This window comes from Ovis aries, chromosome 23, assembly GCF_016772045.2.
Source record: "Ovis aries strain OAR_USU_Benz2616 breed Rambouillet chromosome 23, ARS-UI_Ramb_v3.0, whole genome shotgun sequence".
Lineage (NCBI taxonomy): Eukaryota > Metazoa > Chordata > Mammalia > Artiodactyla > Bovidae > Ovis > Ovis aries.
The window spans coordinates 11,410,508-11,427,781 of NC_056076.1; the positions used below are offsets into that span (position 1 = coordinate 11,410,508).

General features: G+C 39.9%; 1 long non-coding RNA gene across 1 annotated transcript in view; it reads right to left on the reverse strand.

The window, feature by feature from the left end:
• The window catches only part of LOC132658463 (uncharacterized), a 264,785-nt gene extending 248,388 nt beyond the window's left edge, over positions 1–16,397 (reverse strand). The window contains exon 1 of the long non-coding RNA XR_009598136.1: positions 15,814–16,397. This is a non-coding gene — a long non-coding RNA (uncharacterized LOC132658463). The remainder of the gene's footprint in view (positions 1–15,813) is intronic.
• Positions 16,398–17,274: the final 877 nt, after the last annotated feature.

Here is a 17,274-nt window from a genome sequence, read left to right on the forward strand (position 1 = left end):
GTAAAACAACAGAAACTGCTTGTCAACTTTTATTCTTTCTAAGTCTAACGAGAAAAGTCAAATATCCATCTTTTACACTTGGAATTTATTTTTTGCAAGCCCTTCCCATCAAGGTATATGCGAAAAGCGAAGAGGGAGTCAGTTCAGTTCAGTTCAATTCAGTCGTGTCCGACTCTTTGCGACCCCATGAACCACAGCAAGCTTGGCCTCCCTGTCCATCACCAACTCCCAGAGTTTACGCAAACTCATGTCCATTGAGTCGGTGATGCCATCCAACCATCTTATCCTCTGTTGTCGCCTTCTCCTTCTGCCTTCAGTCTTTCCCAACATCAGGGTCTTTTCAAATGAGTGAGCTCTTCGCATCAGGTGGCCAAAATACTGGAGTTCCAGCTTTAACATCAGTCCTTCCAATGAACATCCAGGACCAATTTCCCTTAGGATGGACTGGTTGGATCTCCTTGCAGTCCAAGGGACTCTCAAGAGTCTTCTCCAACACCACAGTTCAAAAGCATCAATTCTTCTGCGCTCAGCCCTCTTTTAGTCCAACTCTCACATCCATACATGACTACTGGGGAAAGCATAACTGACTAAATAGACCTTTGTTGACAAAGGAATGTCTCTGCTTTTTAATATGCTCTCTAGGTTGGTCATAACATTCCTTCCAAAGAGTAAGCATCTTTTAATTTCCTGGCTGCAATCACCATCTACAGTGATTTTGGAGCCCCCAAAATAAAGTCAGCTACTGTTTCCACTGTTTCCCCATCTATTTGCCATGAAGTGATGGGACCGGATGCCATAATCTTAGTTTTCTGAATGTTGAGCTTTAAGCCAACTTTCTCACTCTCCTCTTTCATGTTTGGAGTCCCTTTATATGAATCGGTTTTGTTAGAGACAGAATTGTCATAAAAGTCTATACATTTAATGAGCTTGGACTCATCATTTCACCTCTGTAGCTGTTGCTTCACCACTGATAGCAGATGGAGAACATTGCAGGATTGATTATTGCTTCAAATTGTTATTCATTAATGCTCTGCACACCATGCTGCCTTGAATAGATGCCTCCAGAGCTCTTCTCATCCACTATAGTTTAACATTACATGTCACAATCTTCTAGTGACTTGTGAAATCAACTTATAAGACAGACACAGGATAGAACATAAAGGTGAACTCTTAGAATTTATCACAGAAAGTTAGAATATGCACCAATTATACATTTTTTCAGTCTTGTGCATGTATGTGCATCTCTGTGTGTATTTGAATACTGAGTTTTTATACCTATTTCTTAATGTAAGTTCTGAAAAATGCTTGAAAGACACTACTTTGAATGCACTGAAAATATGTCTGATAAACTTACTTTTGTAAATTTTTTTTACTGTGTAAAAAATATTTGGAAATTTGCAAAATAATTAATGTGACATTTTTTACTCTGTATTATTCTCTCTATTGCTTTTCTATTTTGGTGGCATTCTATCGTATGTTTTTCCTTCATAATAGCATTCTATTTTCACTTCCCAATTTTTACCAGGACACACATTCCTTTTTCATTGGCTAAGTTGGCAAATATTTTCTACAATGTGTCAGTAACTGTGATAAACACTGGATATATAAGAATATGTATAAAACAATATTCACTCTTAAGAAACTGACAAATATATTGAAGAAAACAGAAAAGTAAATAGAAAATTATTTCTCTACTATAAGTATCATTAGAATTTGTTGAAGCTGAGGATAAGTGAAACAGTATTGTCCAGAGCCCATCTTTTAAAGAAATTTAGAAGTAAAGAAATTTTGTAAAGAGCTGAGGGAAATGATTCCCTGACAGAAACAGATAAAAACACCATGAGGTTACTTTAAACTTGATATATAGGAAAAGGAGAAATAACAGTACTGGCCCATCAGTGTTTGAAGTTTAAATGGCATCTGAAGAACCTCTCTCCTGTGTTACCTGTCTCAGAGGAAATGCTTTCAGCTATATTGATAATATAGAAAACAGAAAATCTTATTTTTGCTATATGATTTACACTGTGTGAGAAACTGTCTTTTGTGCTATTTTGCTATTTCTCTCTGTTGGTGACTGAACTATAAAATCTCCTCACTACTTTTGTGTTGTGAATTCAGAGATGTCCTAAATTTAGTGCTTCTTTTGGGAAGAAGCCTGTACAGTCCCTAAAGAATCTTAAAACGATCCCCCATATCTGTAAGATGCAATCTTTCCATAAATATATATATAAATATATACACACATAATACATTATTGTTAATAATTCCTACTGCACTCTGATTCATCTCTGTAAATGTTCAAAATAAAGAAAATATATTCTTATGTATTTCTTACCATATGCACGTTAGAATTTCATTTGATTTTATAAATTCATCAAAAATGTTTCCAAAGTAAAGACAAAATCAGGGACAATTCTTTCACTCACCATAATGTACCAAATACCAACACTATCCCAGACGTGGGAACACAACCAAAAAAAAAAAAAACGGCATAATTTTTGCTTTGTAAAGTTTACAGTGTAGGAGACAAATAAATGGCAACTGAGGAAATGGGATCGTCAAAGTCCAGATTTTGGCTTGTGCAATCATAGGACTATGATAAAGAGCACTGGAGAGAGGACAGGTTTGAGGACAAGCGACACGAATGTGTTCAGGAGTATTGAATCTGAGGTGTTTTTAGTGCTTCTGACTGGAAATATTAAGTATGCAATTGGGTATATTGTCTGGAGCTAAGATGGGGAATAGGATCAGGGGATACAAATTTGTCAATGGTCTTTTGAAACAGTGTCATGAATGAGATGCTCATTTTAAAAGAGTGAGAAGAAAAAAGGTCTTTTTGACTGCATGTGTCTTTAAACCTGGGGCTTCCCTGGTTGGCTCTGAAATGCAGGAGGCACAGAAGATTCAGGTTCAATCCCTGGGTCTGGAAGTTCCCCTGGAGGAGGGTCTGGCAACCCACTCCGGTTTTCTTGCCTGGAAAATCCCATGGACAGAGGAGCCTGGTATGCTACAGCCCATGGGGTCGCGAAGAATTGGGCACAGCTTAACGCCTGAGCAGCAGCAGCAGCAGTCTTAAAACCTATGGCAGAGTTTCAATGTATATTGTCAGCTGACTTAGCAAGTGAATTTTAAGCTTATTTATAAAGTGTTCTAGAACACAATATAACATGTTTTTGAACCAGGGATTCACTGGGAGAACTAGATAAAATAAATTAATCATTTATGTCCCAGTTTTACCATTTATAAAGAAAAGGTAAACAAAACACTAAATTTATTATTGATCAATTTTTATCACAAGAATACCATAATTCATAATGGACGATATTGTCCGGTAGCAGATACAGAACACTTATCCCCTGAGATAAGACTGTGGTAGATTAAATGAAAGTGTTAGTTGCTCAGTCATGTCTGACTCTTTGTGACCCTATGGACTGTAGCCCACCAAGGCTCCTCTGTGTCCTTTCTTATAGAGTGATGGGGGTCTGTGTTCCCTCTCAGAGTATCTGGATAGGCTTCTGGAACTGCGTGACCAGCTGCTTGACCAGAAAATGATGAAAGCTCCACTTCATCATTTCCTGGGTCTAAGCCATAAGAAATAGGTGGCTTCCTGTGACGGTTAATCTCACTTGTCAATTTGGCCAGATCACTAGGTGCCCAGATATTTGATTAAACATTCTTTCTATTTTTAAATGATTTTAAAGTTTAACTAAGACTCACAAACATGTTGTAGCCAATGAAGGCTGGAAATTAAGAATCAGTGTAGAAGAAAAATGTGTCTGTTTCATGCATATTTGGTAAAATATTTAAAGAAGAGTCCTTCAAGAAGAGCATATGTTTAAAATTAAACTTTAATTAATGGTTCCTGTTGAGGTTTCTTCCTAGGCATTTTTCATATTTCTTTAAGGACCTAAACTAAAATTTATCTCTATGCAATGCTTCTGCAGTTAGCTATATCTTCTAACATGTGTAATTAAGTATACATATACATTTTTCACTTCTGTTTTTTATTTCCAGTGAGACTAATCTGTAGCTATGCCTAATCCCTTTGCTTGCATATAAGGCAAGGTAGAAAATTATTTTGCATGCTTTATTTATTATTTGCATATTATTGTATAACAATATTCAGTTCAGATATTTTATAAAGAGATTTATTAAAAATATGGTTTCTTTCACAATTACAATAAGAAATATTTTTCAAGAGGCACATTAAAATAGTAATATTTTAACTGTGGTTGACACATCCTTCATAATTACCTTTGTTCTATTACAGAACCTTGCAAATTGAATTAATTCACACTATTATAAAGCCAAAATACAGGATATAAAATCACTGAGCACCAAAGAATTTAAGCTGATGTAGGTTCTGTTATGCAAATCAATCAAATCACTCTCCATTTTTTTTCTTTTTTTAAATTGAAACACACTCCTTTTTTCAAACATATGAACATTATCTCCTGTATTAAACATAAATTAAAATAAAATAAGAGAAGACAGTAGTTCACCCCAATGACCTCTATTGAGATCTTCACCTTTTGGAACATAAATATGACTTAGTAAATCATATCTGTCAAGAGAAACAATTCATCCTTCATTAGAATTTGAATGATTTGAAATGAAAGAAATGAATTAAAGCCAGTGATTGGCAGTATTACATTTTCAGAGAAAGGCTACCAATTTTACTTTCATCACAGAATTTGAGAGGCAAATGCACTGAAAATATTTCTTCTGGTATCTTTCATAGCCATTATTTATATCCAACTATTTAAACTTTGTAAACCATCCTAGCTAGGGAAAAATGTAAATACTGGACTATTACATTTAATTTCTATTTTAAAATTAGTATTAATTAGCATATAGGCTAATATCAGACTATATTTGTATCACAAATTTAACATGCAAAAAGCAGACAATTGATTTCCCTCCCTATATCTACTCAGTTGTTTAGTCCAGAAATGTTAGTCATCCTAACTTCTTTTTCTTAGAAACATCTCAAACTGATACCAGCCATACCTTCTCAATATATACGTGGAATCCAACCACTTCTTACTATCACCAACTACAATTATGTTCATAGCATAGTGGTTTCTTGCACAGAAGTGAGCATGATGTATGCAAAAGAGAAATTATGTGTTGCCCTTTCCTCTTTAAAAGATGCAATTCACATTCACAAAATCCAGACTCTTCCAGTGGACAGCAGGAACCTACATGATCAGATCCACTCTTATTTCAGGGCTTGTCTCCTGTCATTCTCTATTCACTTATTCCTCCTCTGGGCGCTGGTTATTATTCATGACAAGCATCCTCTTATCTCAAGGTATGTAGAGTCACTGTTCCTTCAGCCTTAAATATTCTTCTCACCGATCTTTGTAGATTTCCCCACCACTGCATTCAAGTATTTCCTTTTTAGATAGCACTTCCCTGACAATCCTGCATAACATGTTATCTCTCAGCCCAAAATAGATGTATTAGGTTGGCCAAAATATTTGTTTCATAATGTCTTAAAGGAAAACCCAAGTGAACTTTTTGGCCAATCCAAAAAGTTTTTTCTTACTGTAAAGTAAAAGTATTTTTACTGTAACCTCAACCAGAAAATAAGCTCCAAGAGAACAGAACCTTTGTTTTATTAACTGCTAGATTTTCATTGGTGGAACATAGTAGGTGATTAAAAATCTTAGCTAAATAGACCTAATGCCAAGTTGCTGCTGCTGCTGCTAAGTTGCTTCAGTCGTGTCCGACTCTGTGTGACCCCATAGATGGCAGCCCACCAGGCTCCCCCGTCCCTGGGATTCTCCAGGCAAGAGTACTGGAGTGGGGTGCCATTGCCTTCTCTGAATGCCAAGTTAGCTAGGCTCTATTACCTTTGCTCTATCTAACCACAATATTTCTTTTTCCTGCCATGAAAATACATTTCAATACATTAATTACTTCTTTTATTCACCTCAAAGAGGTGATCTATACAACAGGCAAAGAAGTAACTGGAATGGAGATTCAACCAACTTTAGCAATGTAAGGACTGGGCAAGAGATCTCTCTCTAGTCTCTGATAAATGCGTAGTCTAGACACAAAATAGTAAGGGAATGTGTGTTAAATGATTGATACAATCATGTTCCATTTATATAATTTTACTTTATCTTTGCCACCACTACTCCGGCTCTTTTGTGACACTGTGGACTGTAGCCTGCCAGTCTCCTCTGTCCTTGGAATTTTCCAGGCAAGAATACTAGAGCAGGTTGCCATTTCCTACTCTTGGGAATCTTTCCAACCCAGGGATCGAACCCACATCTGCTGCATTGGCAAGCAGATTCTTTAGCACTCTGCTACATGGGAAGCCCTTGCCACCACAGCTAGTGATATTTATTGTTAACACTTCCTGACAATCTGTGATGATAGAATTCACTAAATTTCCCTCAATATTCATTTTATCCTTTATTTTAGTGATTAACCACTCCCCCCCCCCCCAATTTTAGCTCTACGTATGACCATTCAGCCTGAATATTCTTTTGGCTTTCTCTCTGCCCAGAGGCTCTATTCTTTCCTTAAGACCATCCCTATGAGGTGGTCCATAGGACCTCCTTCATCTGTGGTTGTGCTTTTGGGGTTTTTGAAGTTGTTCTCTCCTGTTTCCTTTTCAGATCTAGGCATTTAAGCCTATATCTTTGTAACTAGCCCCTTTATTAAATTCCTCTCATTTTTAGCTTGAATATAACATCTTCCCCCACCCCTACTTGCACCATAGCTTTCTGAGACCTCAGTTGATATAGTAAATAAAAACAGAGAGTTGTACCAGGAAGCAGACCATTAAGTAAGTATATTTATGGGAAAAGTTTGCTCACATATATGACATTTTTCTTCCTTGGTAAAAAAGATACAGAGTAAAGCATCTACAGATAAAGTAGCTATGGCACCTTAGCTCAGGTGTTGCTCAGGATTGTAGAAAAATATAAAAATTGTGGGGTAAACTTGTTCCTGCTATTGGCCCTAAAAGTGATACATAATAAAAAAAAAAAAACCCAAATGATGACTTTGGATGTTTAACTCATTCTTTGGATGCAAAGTTAGCAAATCTTTGTGGGAAAAATAAGACTGAGGGTCAGACTTAGTGGCTGATTTCATAGGTTTCAGAACTGTAGCACCAATTAAATGTTCATTCCTACCAGGTAAAGTGATGCTAAGGTAACAGAGGTGATGGGGAAAAACTGAAACTCTGATATTGGGTATAAGACACTTGAAGCTAAAAAGCTGAACTCTCAGATTATTTAGAATCTCATTTTCTGGTGAAAGTAGTCTGTCTTCCTTTAGTATGAGGGAATCAAATTTTTCCTACCTGAAAAATCTTTAAATTACTGTATATTGGGCAGTTGCCTTCTAAGAAGATTCTGTCTAGCACATACTCTGATCACTCCTTATTTACCTCCTTGCTCATAGTAAGTTATTTTCTAGCCTATTGCCAACATAAAGATATAAGACTTGTCAGAAAATAACCTATCTATTGAAAGAGTTACATGACATTGTCAAAACTCATCAACAAGAACCTGACAATCACAGTGAAATTGTATTAATATTCTGAAGGTGTTAGAGAAGGCATACAAAACGTGAGACCTATCAACCTGAATTTATTGACCTGGGCACACTTACTCAGTGTTCTGGATTTAAAATGTTGTCTTGAGCCCTGGGGAATGGCATTTATATTCTGTGATGGGGGTAACTGCTTCACCTAAAGTCAAGGAGGATGAAATTTCAGACTTTCCCTGCCATATTCTAGAGGAAGGATTGCATGGGCTCAAGCATAAAAATATTGACGTGGATCTACTATGTGCAAGCTCTTAAGTCAGTCTTAAGCCATATCTACCGGAGTGGTTTAGTCCAGGAAGGCATTCTCTTTACCACAGAGGTAAAATGCACCTCATTGACAGGAGAAGCAGTATCTTTGAGAAATTTAAATTAGCTCTTCTCTCTAGGCTAGAAATGAAAAAGGGAATATCACAAACAATTCAGTTCTTAAGCCAAATGAGAAGAATGAGATCACAGTAGGTAGAGGTAACCTTCAATTCAGTTCAGTTCAGTCACTCAGTCATGTCTGACTCTTTTCGACCCCATGAATCACAGCACCCAGGCCTCCTTGTCCATCACCAACTCCTGGAGTTCTCTCAGACTCACGTCCATCTAGTCAGTGATGCCATCCAGCCATCTCATCCTCTGTCGTCCCCTTCTCCTCCTGTTCCCAATCCCTCCCACCATCAGAGTCCTCTCCAATGAGTCAACTCTTCACGTGAGGTGGCCAAACTACTGGAGTTTCAGCTTTAGCATCATTTCCTCTAAGGAAATCCCAGGGCTGATCTCCTTCAGAATGGACTGGTTGGATCTCCTTGCAGTCCAAGGGACTCTCAAGAGTCTTCTCCAACATCACAGTTCAAAAGCATCAATTCTTCAGCGCTCAGCTTTCTTCACAGTCCAACTCTCACATCCATACATGACCACTGGAAAAACCATAGCCTTGACTAGATGGACCTTTGTTGGCAAAGTAAAGTCTCTGCTTTTCAACATGCTATCTAGATTGGTCATAACTTTTCTTCCAAGGAGTAAGCGTCTTTTAATTTCATGGCTGCAGTCAACATCTGCAGTGACTTTGGAGCCCCCCAAAATAAAGTCTGACACTGTTTCCACTGTTTCCCCATCTATTTGCCATGAAGTGATGGGACCAGATGCCGTGATCTTTGTTTTCTGAATGTTGAGCTTTAAGCCAACTTTTTCACTCTCTACTTTCACTTTCATCAAGAGGCTTTTTAGTTCCTCTTCACTTTCTGCCATAATGGGGGTGTCATCTGCATATCTTAGGTTATTGATATTTCTCCCGGCAATCTTGATTCCAGCTTGTGCTTCTTCCAGCCCAGTGTTTCTCATGATGTACTCTGCATAGAAGTTAAATAAGCAGGGTGACAATATACAGCTTTGACGTACTCCTTTTCTTTTTTGGAACCAGTCTGTTGTTCCATGTCCAGTTCTAACATGTTGCTTCCTGACCTGCATACAGGTTTCTCAAGAGGCAGGTCAGGTGGTCTGGTATTCCCATCTCTTTCACAATTTTCCACAATTTATTGTGATCGACACAGTCAACGGCTTTGGCATAGTCAATAAAGCGGAAATAGATGTTTTTCTGGAACTCTCTTGCTTTTTCCATGATCCAGCAGATGTTGGCAATTTGATCTCTGGTTCCTCTGCCTTTTCTAAAACCAGCTTGAACATCTGGAAGTTTGCGGTTCATGTATTGCTGAAGCCTGGCTTGGAGAATTTTGAGCATTACTTTGCTAGCGTGTGAAATGAGTGCAATTGTGCAGTAGTTTGAGCATTCTTTGGCATTGCCTTTCTTTGGGATTGGAAAGAAAACTGACCTTTTCATCTAAGAAGTAACCTTAAACGGCACTTAAAATCAGAGGCAAGCTGGCCACAGAAATAGAGTGGTAGCAATTAGTAACAGGGAAGGCATAGAATTCAATGAGATTATTGATGAGGTCTTTTTAATAGTTAACCTGTCTCAAAGTTCCTGGGAATGAAATTGATAAGCAAAACAATAAAGGCAAGTCAATGGATACATTATGGAAGGAATAAAATTTTGTGTCACTCAATCATCTAAAGAATCCAGACTAGCCAAGGTACTGCCAGAAGGCAAGGGGACGTTGGAAACAGGAGAGTGGCCAGTACTGTTTATGATTTACATTAGTTCATTGTTCATTTTTCCTTCTTATTCTGTTACCAAACTTGACAAGTGCTGATAGTAACTGAAGTTAGTTGTCAGATCAGAGTGTAATTAAATGGACTCTGTCCTTAGACAATAGCTGGTGGGAGTTGGTATGTTGTCTGTTTAGGCAACATACTTTTCTTCAGGATAAATGATGAAAAATGGTTTCTGGTGGAAAAAAGTAATGAGCTGTGTAAGCCATGTTTTTTTTTTTTTCTTCTCTTTGCCCATTTGTTACTTTTTGTGCTCTGGGAGGCTGATGTTAGGAATGACATCCATAGGGCTCCCTTGTCCTTGAGATCAGTGTTTAGAATGTGTCTCCCAGTGCCATTCAGGATGAGAGGAGAACAGGATCAGGTATTTATCCCCCTGGTCCTGCCCATTCCAGAACTGCTGCATGTTGCTGCTTCATTCCACTGCAAATCACAGGTCCTGTCAGATGGCTCTCTCCTGCAGATGCTGGTAAATTCTCTCTTCTAGTCCTGTCAAGCAAGATGCCAGAGGCTGTGCTGTGGTCTCCTCTTACACGTCTCACCACTTCTTTTTGGTTCTTTTCACCCTGTCCTGCTGTTGTAAATTGTCCCTTCACTACACTTCAAATAGGCCAGTGAATTATATCCTGTGTTCCTTGTTGGGACTGTGATTGACATGCTGAGAGTCAGCTTTGAACGTGCAGTCAACACAACAACGGAGAGGGCAGCAAAGCTCAAGATCAAAGGAACCTGGGTCTGTCCTTGAATTTCCTGCTGAGCAGAGCTGCCTACCCTTCCTGCACTCCTGCTCACCAGGCTGTCGTATGAAATAGAAAAAAGTTCTCATCTATTTGAGACATTGCATTTTTTACATCTTTGTCATTACAGCTTAGCCTCTGCTCTGATTAATAGACCTACTGTGTGCCTAGCACTGAATTAAGGGATTGACACACAATTTCTCATGTGATTTTTCTTAAACTCTCCAGAGGTTACCATTATTAGTCACATTGTATGAATGAGAAAATTGAACTTCATGAGCACTGAGTAAATCTGTGCTGTGCTGTTCTTAGTCATTAAGTTGTGTCCTTTGCAACCGAATGGACTGTAGCCTGCCAGGCTCCTCTGTCTGTGGGGATTCTCCAGGTAAGAATACTGGAGTGGGTTGCCAGGTCTTCCTCCAGGGGAACTTCCCAACCCAGGGATCAAACCGAATGGACTGTAGCCTGCCAGGCTCCTCTGTCTGTGGGGATTCTCCAGGTAAGAATACTGGAGTGGGTTGCCAGGTCCTCCTCCAGGGGATCTTCCCAACCCAGGGATCAAACCCATGTCTCCCACATTGCAGGTGGATTCTTTACCATCTGAGCGAACAAGAAACCCCAACCTGAAGTCTATCTTATCCCAAATGCGTAGTCTTCCTGTTGCAGCTCAGTGCCTCCCTAAAGAGTTTTGCTTTACTTCACTCCAGGTTCCAGTCCCTGTAGCTTCTTTAGAATTTACCTAATCAACACTCTTCTCTCATCTTCCCCCGATCTGGGAAATGATGTTTTCAGACAGAATGGTGCGCAAGCATAAGATCTAAGAAATGATCCTTAAGCCTGCCCCCACCTCCTGACTATTGGGCTTTTTTGTAATACTGATCAAAAACAGAAGGGATATTTAAAGACTTCATGAAATTTATTTGCTCCTTTATAAAGTAAGTAGGGATTCCCTGGTGGCTCAGGCAGTAAACAATCTGTCTATAATGCAAGAGACCTGGGTTCAATCCCTGGGTTGGGAAGATGCCCTGGAGAAGGGAATGGCAACCCTCTATAGTAGTCTTGGCTGGAGAATCCTATGGACAGAGGAGCCTGGTGGGCTACAGCCCGTAGGGTCACAAAGAGTCGGACCCAACTGAGTGACTAACACTTTCACTTTCACATAAAGTAAGTAGAGTCAATAGTAATAACACAGCTGCAATTAGAGAAAGACACTTATCAAGGATCCACATCTTTTACCTGAACAAATGTGAAAAAAAAAAAAAAAAGAAATTCTGTTAACTTTGGCAACAGCTCTTAAGCTGCCAGGGGCTTCCCTGATAGCCAGTTGGTAAAGAATCTGCCTGTAATGCAGGAGACCCCAGTTCAATTCCTGGGTCAGGAAGATTTGCTGGAGAAGGGATAGGCTACCCACTCCAGTATTCTTAGATTTCCCTTGTGGTTCAGTTGGTAAAGAATCCACCTGCAATGCAGGAGACATGGGTTCAATCCCTGGGTGGGAAGATCCCCTGGAGAAGGGAAAGGCAACCCACTGCAGTATTCTGGCCTAGAGAATTCCCTGGATTGTATAGTCCATAGGTCACAAAGAGTTGGATATGACTTACAGACTTTCACTTTCAAAGCCACCAAAAGGACCCTAATCCTTGAAATGTTTGACAAAAAAATGTATCTTGGCAAAATTATTTGCTTTATTTTTCAAGGGCAATGTTGTCACATGCTTTTCAACAAATGTAAGCTTAGATCATTGAAAAGTCTCGTAAACTCAAAATTATAAAGCTTCAGTTCAACTCTTCATGTTCTCCTTCTTAGTCTCTGGCCTCTTCTTTTCCATATTCTGTTATCAAGTGCCTTTCAAGAATATCTCCAAATACTGCATGTGGTTCTGTAGGTCACTGAGAATACTGATACAGTGACACTGTTAGGCTTTGAGGCACTATCATGTCAAGTCTGATGAGTAGAGATGCAAGCAGGTGTGCAGTTACCTTTTTTTTTTTTTAACAATTATATAAAAAATAGTTGAGCTAGAATTTGAAATAATTAACCAGATTTCACCCTTTATGCTTTCTATGACATCATGGATGTTTTTGAGAGATGTTTGAAGATAGGTATGTGGCTTACAGAATAGCAGCTGTGGGACTTTGAAAATTCAGGGAACTGCCAGGAGACTTCAGATCTACTGAATATTAAGGCATTGTTCGTATACCTCAATTTATACTTTATTTACTGGAGTAATACATTTTTTACAAACTCCAACTGTCTGTAGACTATATTATAAGAATGGGCACCAGATTTTATTAGAAAGGCTGCATTCTGACCCCAGCTCTATCTGAAATGGATTTTGTGACCTTTATCAGAATCATGCTTCATAGCCAAAAAAGAAAATAGTTGTTGTTTAAAAATCACTGCAACAGACAATTCTCCATATTGACAAGTGATTTGTAAGGGAAAGACTGAATAAAATGCAGAGACTTCCGATGTATGCTACTAAATTTTCTTTCCTAAATTTATTTGTGTTAGATTTCCACCTTTGTGATTTAGTTTTTGGGATTCGAACGTAGCTTTGATTTTCTTTGATTGGGATTTATTTTCAGCTTTGTGGAAGTATGACTGACACATAAAAAGGGTGTGTATTTTGGTTGTATGAGCTGATTTTAAGGTATACTATGTGAAGATTTAACATACACATACATTATGAAATGCTTATCACAGTCAAGGCCATTAACACATTCATCACCTCACAGTTACCGAGTGTGTATGTGTGTGTGTGTGCACGCACGCCTGTGATGAGAACCAATTTTAAAATATCAAAACTACTCTCTCTCTTCACTCTCAGTTTTCCTCTAGTTCCTTCATTGAGTGTGAAGAACTGTGTGAGAAAGTGGGGTTTATGTCACATTAAGGTTTCCATTACATAGTTGGTGATTTTTTTTTTTTTTACCACAATTTAAGAAGCCAGACAATTCTCCTGTTGGATATTCTGCATCTCCGGAAGTTTCATTCTTCCCTCAGGGCTTAGAGGGCCGTCTTTGAAACTTCAGATGTCTTAGCTTCAGTGCAAAGATTAAAAAGCAGGATGGAATGTCAGAGGCTTCCCAAAATAAACAACATTGTTCCAGCTGTGAAGACCATCTTAATCCCAGATAAAACAGCCATAGATGGACTAAATAACTTTATTAAAACTGTAGAAAAGTCTTGGTTATAAACCACGGTCTATACTGTAGCCTTTCTGAGGCGAAACCGTGCACTTGGTCTTTAGTGTTTTGCGGCATTGTATTATGTATCCAAAGGCTTTACTCAGAGGGGTGCTTGTTATTCCCATTTTAAAATACATCTGAAGTTTCTTCAACAGTTTCAGCATGCATGGTCTCACCCGCAGAATGAATACCTCAAAAGGATCCAACAGAAACCATGAAGAACCATTGACAGCCCAAGTTAATTCTCTTAAGAGGGATATAAAAAGATACTATTTGAGTTTCCCAAGATATTGGATATTTGCATGTGTGTGTGTGTGTGTGTGTGTGTGTGTATGTTTGAAATTATATATCTGTTAGACTTGGTATTACCCCTGAAGGGATTCTAGGTAATAACTTTTCTGTTGCCTCTGTTTTTGAGATGACCTGTATTTGAAGGGCGCAGTTGCCAGGGGGGACCCTTCCAGGGCCAGAGAGTGGGCTCTTATCTAACACTCCCTTTGAGGGAGTCAAGAGGACATTGAGGGGATTTTCCCTCCCAGACTTTGCCAAAAGGACTTGGGAGGGGCATTTGCTGGGGTCTCTGAACTTACATTTTCTTTTTTGGGGGTCTTGTTAGAGGACAATGACAGCTTGAACAAAGGGAATCTCATCTTCCTTGCGCTCATGTTTACAAAATAAACTAAACTGAAAAATAGTGTTAAATTCTAAGGACCCCGAGGTGGGGGGCATTTTTCCTCCATCCTTCATGGGGTACATAGGCCTGTCCTGAGTGCAGTATCTGATGAACCTTTTCTTTTCAGTCCGTCCATCTGCAGTTTTTCCAGTGAATCAAAAGACAAGCCAGGGCAGGATCCGATTGGAAACTAGACTTTTCTTTTCTCATTTGGATGGTGGTATAGTCTGTATCCTCTTATCAGGGGACCAGTGCCAGCATGGATGACCCTACTTCTGATTCTAGAGCAGCTGTAAACCCTCTTTCAGTCCTAGAGTACCTGATTATATTGGTGGTGTTTAGTCACTAAGTCGTTTCTGACAGCATGTATGTTCTGACCCCATAGACTGTAGCCCACCAGGCTCCCCTGTCCATGGCATTTCCCAGGCAAGAATGCTGGAATGGGTTGTCATTTCCTTCTCCATAGGATCTTCCTGAACCAGGGATCGAACTTGTATATCCTGCATTGACAGGCATGTTCTTACCACTGAGCCACCAGGGAAGCCCGCCTGATGATAAAAACAAAAATGCTCAGGAGTAAGCACAATCAAGGGAGCCTGGCCCCACCTAGACATACTTCTAAGGTTTTTCATTTTTATCCAAGGCCAGGTTTGATACTATCAGGCCCCATCAACCACTTTTACCTGGAAGCACTGGGCCAAATGAACAACCCAGTGAGTGAATTTTTAGAAACAGAGAGCTTAACTGAGGGCTTCTATTACAGGATTATCTCTCCAAGAACAGATAAAGCACAACTGACAGGGAATAAAGGTTGCAGTCTTTCAGAAAACCTCCTACCAAGACTCAGAAAAGGGAAGTGGAAGTGTTAGCCACTCAGTCGTGTCTGACTCTTTGTGACCCCATGGACTGTAGCCCTCCAGGCCCCTCTGTCCATGAGATCTCCCAGGCAGTAATTCTAGAGTGGGTAGCCACTTGCTTTTGCAGGGGATCTTTCTGACCCAGGGACTGAAACCAGGTCTCCTGCATTGGCAGGGAACCGTCTGAACCACCAGGGAAGTGCATGGAGAGTCAGAACTTCAGATCCAAATACCGACAGGCAGAGTAAATGGAAATATCCTACGTTTTCAAGATTTCAAAGGGAGAAAAGGGAGCCAGGTTGAAAGAAGAGAGGAAGGAGGAGGGATGAAAGGGTGGGCTTATGGACATCTCCTGACACCTGCAGACACCCAGGCATTACAGGATCTTCTCTGGGGTCACTGGAAGGGAGGATGGGAACTTGTCCTCGCAGAAATTGGCCATCTCCTGTTCTCTGCCAATGGAAGGTGATCGAATAACTCTGACTCTCAGATAACTGAGGCTCTTCAACCAGACTCCTGTGTCCAGCAACAGGACAGAAGGAAAGAGGGTAGGAAAATAGACGGGGGTGAAAAGAGGAAAGAGAGAGGGAGGGGACAAGAAGTCAACGAAATCTCTGGTTGCTTACCTGGTCCAGGCACTCCGGTCAGTTGTTTACATCAGAAGGAGACCCAGGGACAAACTGGTCCTGGGAGCGGCTGCTGAGTCTGGTCTGCTGGTGGGTGAGCTGGTCCCTGAACACCAAGTGGTTGGGACACCAGTCATGGAGGATGAATCCCCCTGCAGTGCCAAAGATGTTGGGGGAAGACCCCTTCCAGCACCCAAGAGTGGGCTCCTGTCTAACCCTTGGATTGTCCAAACAGACACACATGCAGACAAAGCAAGATGCTTGATTGGAAGGGGCGCTGGAACTGAGAGCAGTGGGGTAAGAGACTGCAGGAAGACAGCTCTGCCTCGTGGTTCTCTGCCTCAGGTTTTATGGAGGTGGATTTAGTTTCCACATTGTCTCCGGCCAGTCATCTTCTCATCGTCACATTGGGTTCTTCTCAGGACTCTTCCTGGTGGTGGTGGTGGTTTAGTCACTAAGTCGTGTCTGACACTTGCGACTCCATGGACTGTGTAGCCTGCCAGGCTCCTCTGTCCATGCTTTTTTCCAGGCAAGAATACTGGAGTGGGTTGCTATTTCCTTCTCCAAGGACTTTTGCTGGTGGCTCACAGATCTCTCAGCCAAGTTAGATTCCAGTGCAAGGGTTTCTGGGAAATTGCCTGGTGTCTCCTACTCTTTGCTCCCCATCAGAATTTTGGCAGCAGCTTGTTAGTTCCATGTTCCTTATCAGGACCTTCTCATATGAGATAACTTATGTAGGTGGTTATTTTTGTTCCTAGCCAGGGTGCAAACTCTAGGTCAACAATTCTCCAGCATTGACCTGAGAATCAAGAGACTAGTTATTGGTATCTTACAAACTGTTACAAGAGAGCATTCATAGTGACTCCAAACAATAAGCCGGTAACTTTTTTTCTTTCTAATTTCCCTACCACAGACCACAAATAATATTGTGAGTGAAATGAAAATACAGTTCTAACAGCAGGTATGGTTAAGTAAACTCATGGCAAATCATCTCACAATATAAATTAAAAAATTAAATTGATGTTTTACAAAGTTTCATCTACATGAAGGACATTTTCAGAATTAGTAAAACATAAAAGGCTTTTTACATATTTTGAGTGAACAAAGGCGTGAACAGATCATCCAACATAAATATAATATAGATTACATTTATATAATTAATATATAATATAGTAAATGTATGTATTATAGCCATGAAATTAAAAGACGCTTACTCCTTGGAAGAAGAGTAAGCAGAGACATTACTTTGCCGACTAAGTTCCGTCTAGTCAAGGCTATGGTTTTCCAGTGGTCATGTATGGATGTGAGAGTTGGACTGTGAAGAAGGCTGAGCACCGAAGAATTGATGCTTTTGAACTGTGGTGTTGGAGAAGACTCTTGAGAGTCCCTTGGACTGCAAGGAGATCCAACCAGTCCATTCTGAAGGAGATGAGCCCTGGGATTTCTTTGGAAGGAATGATG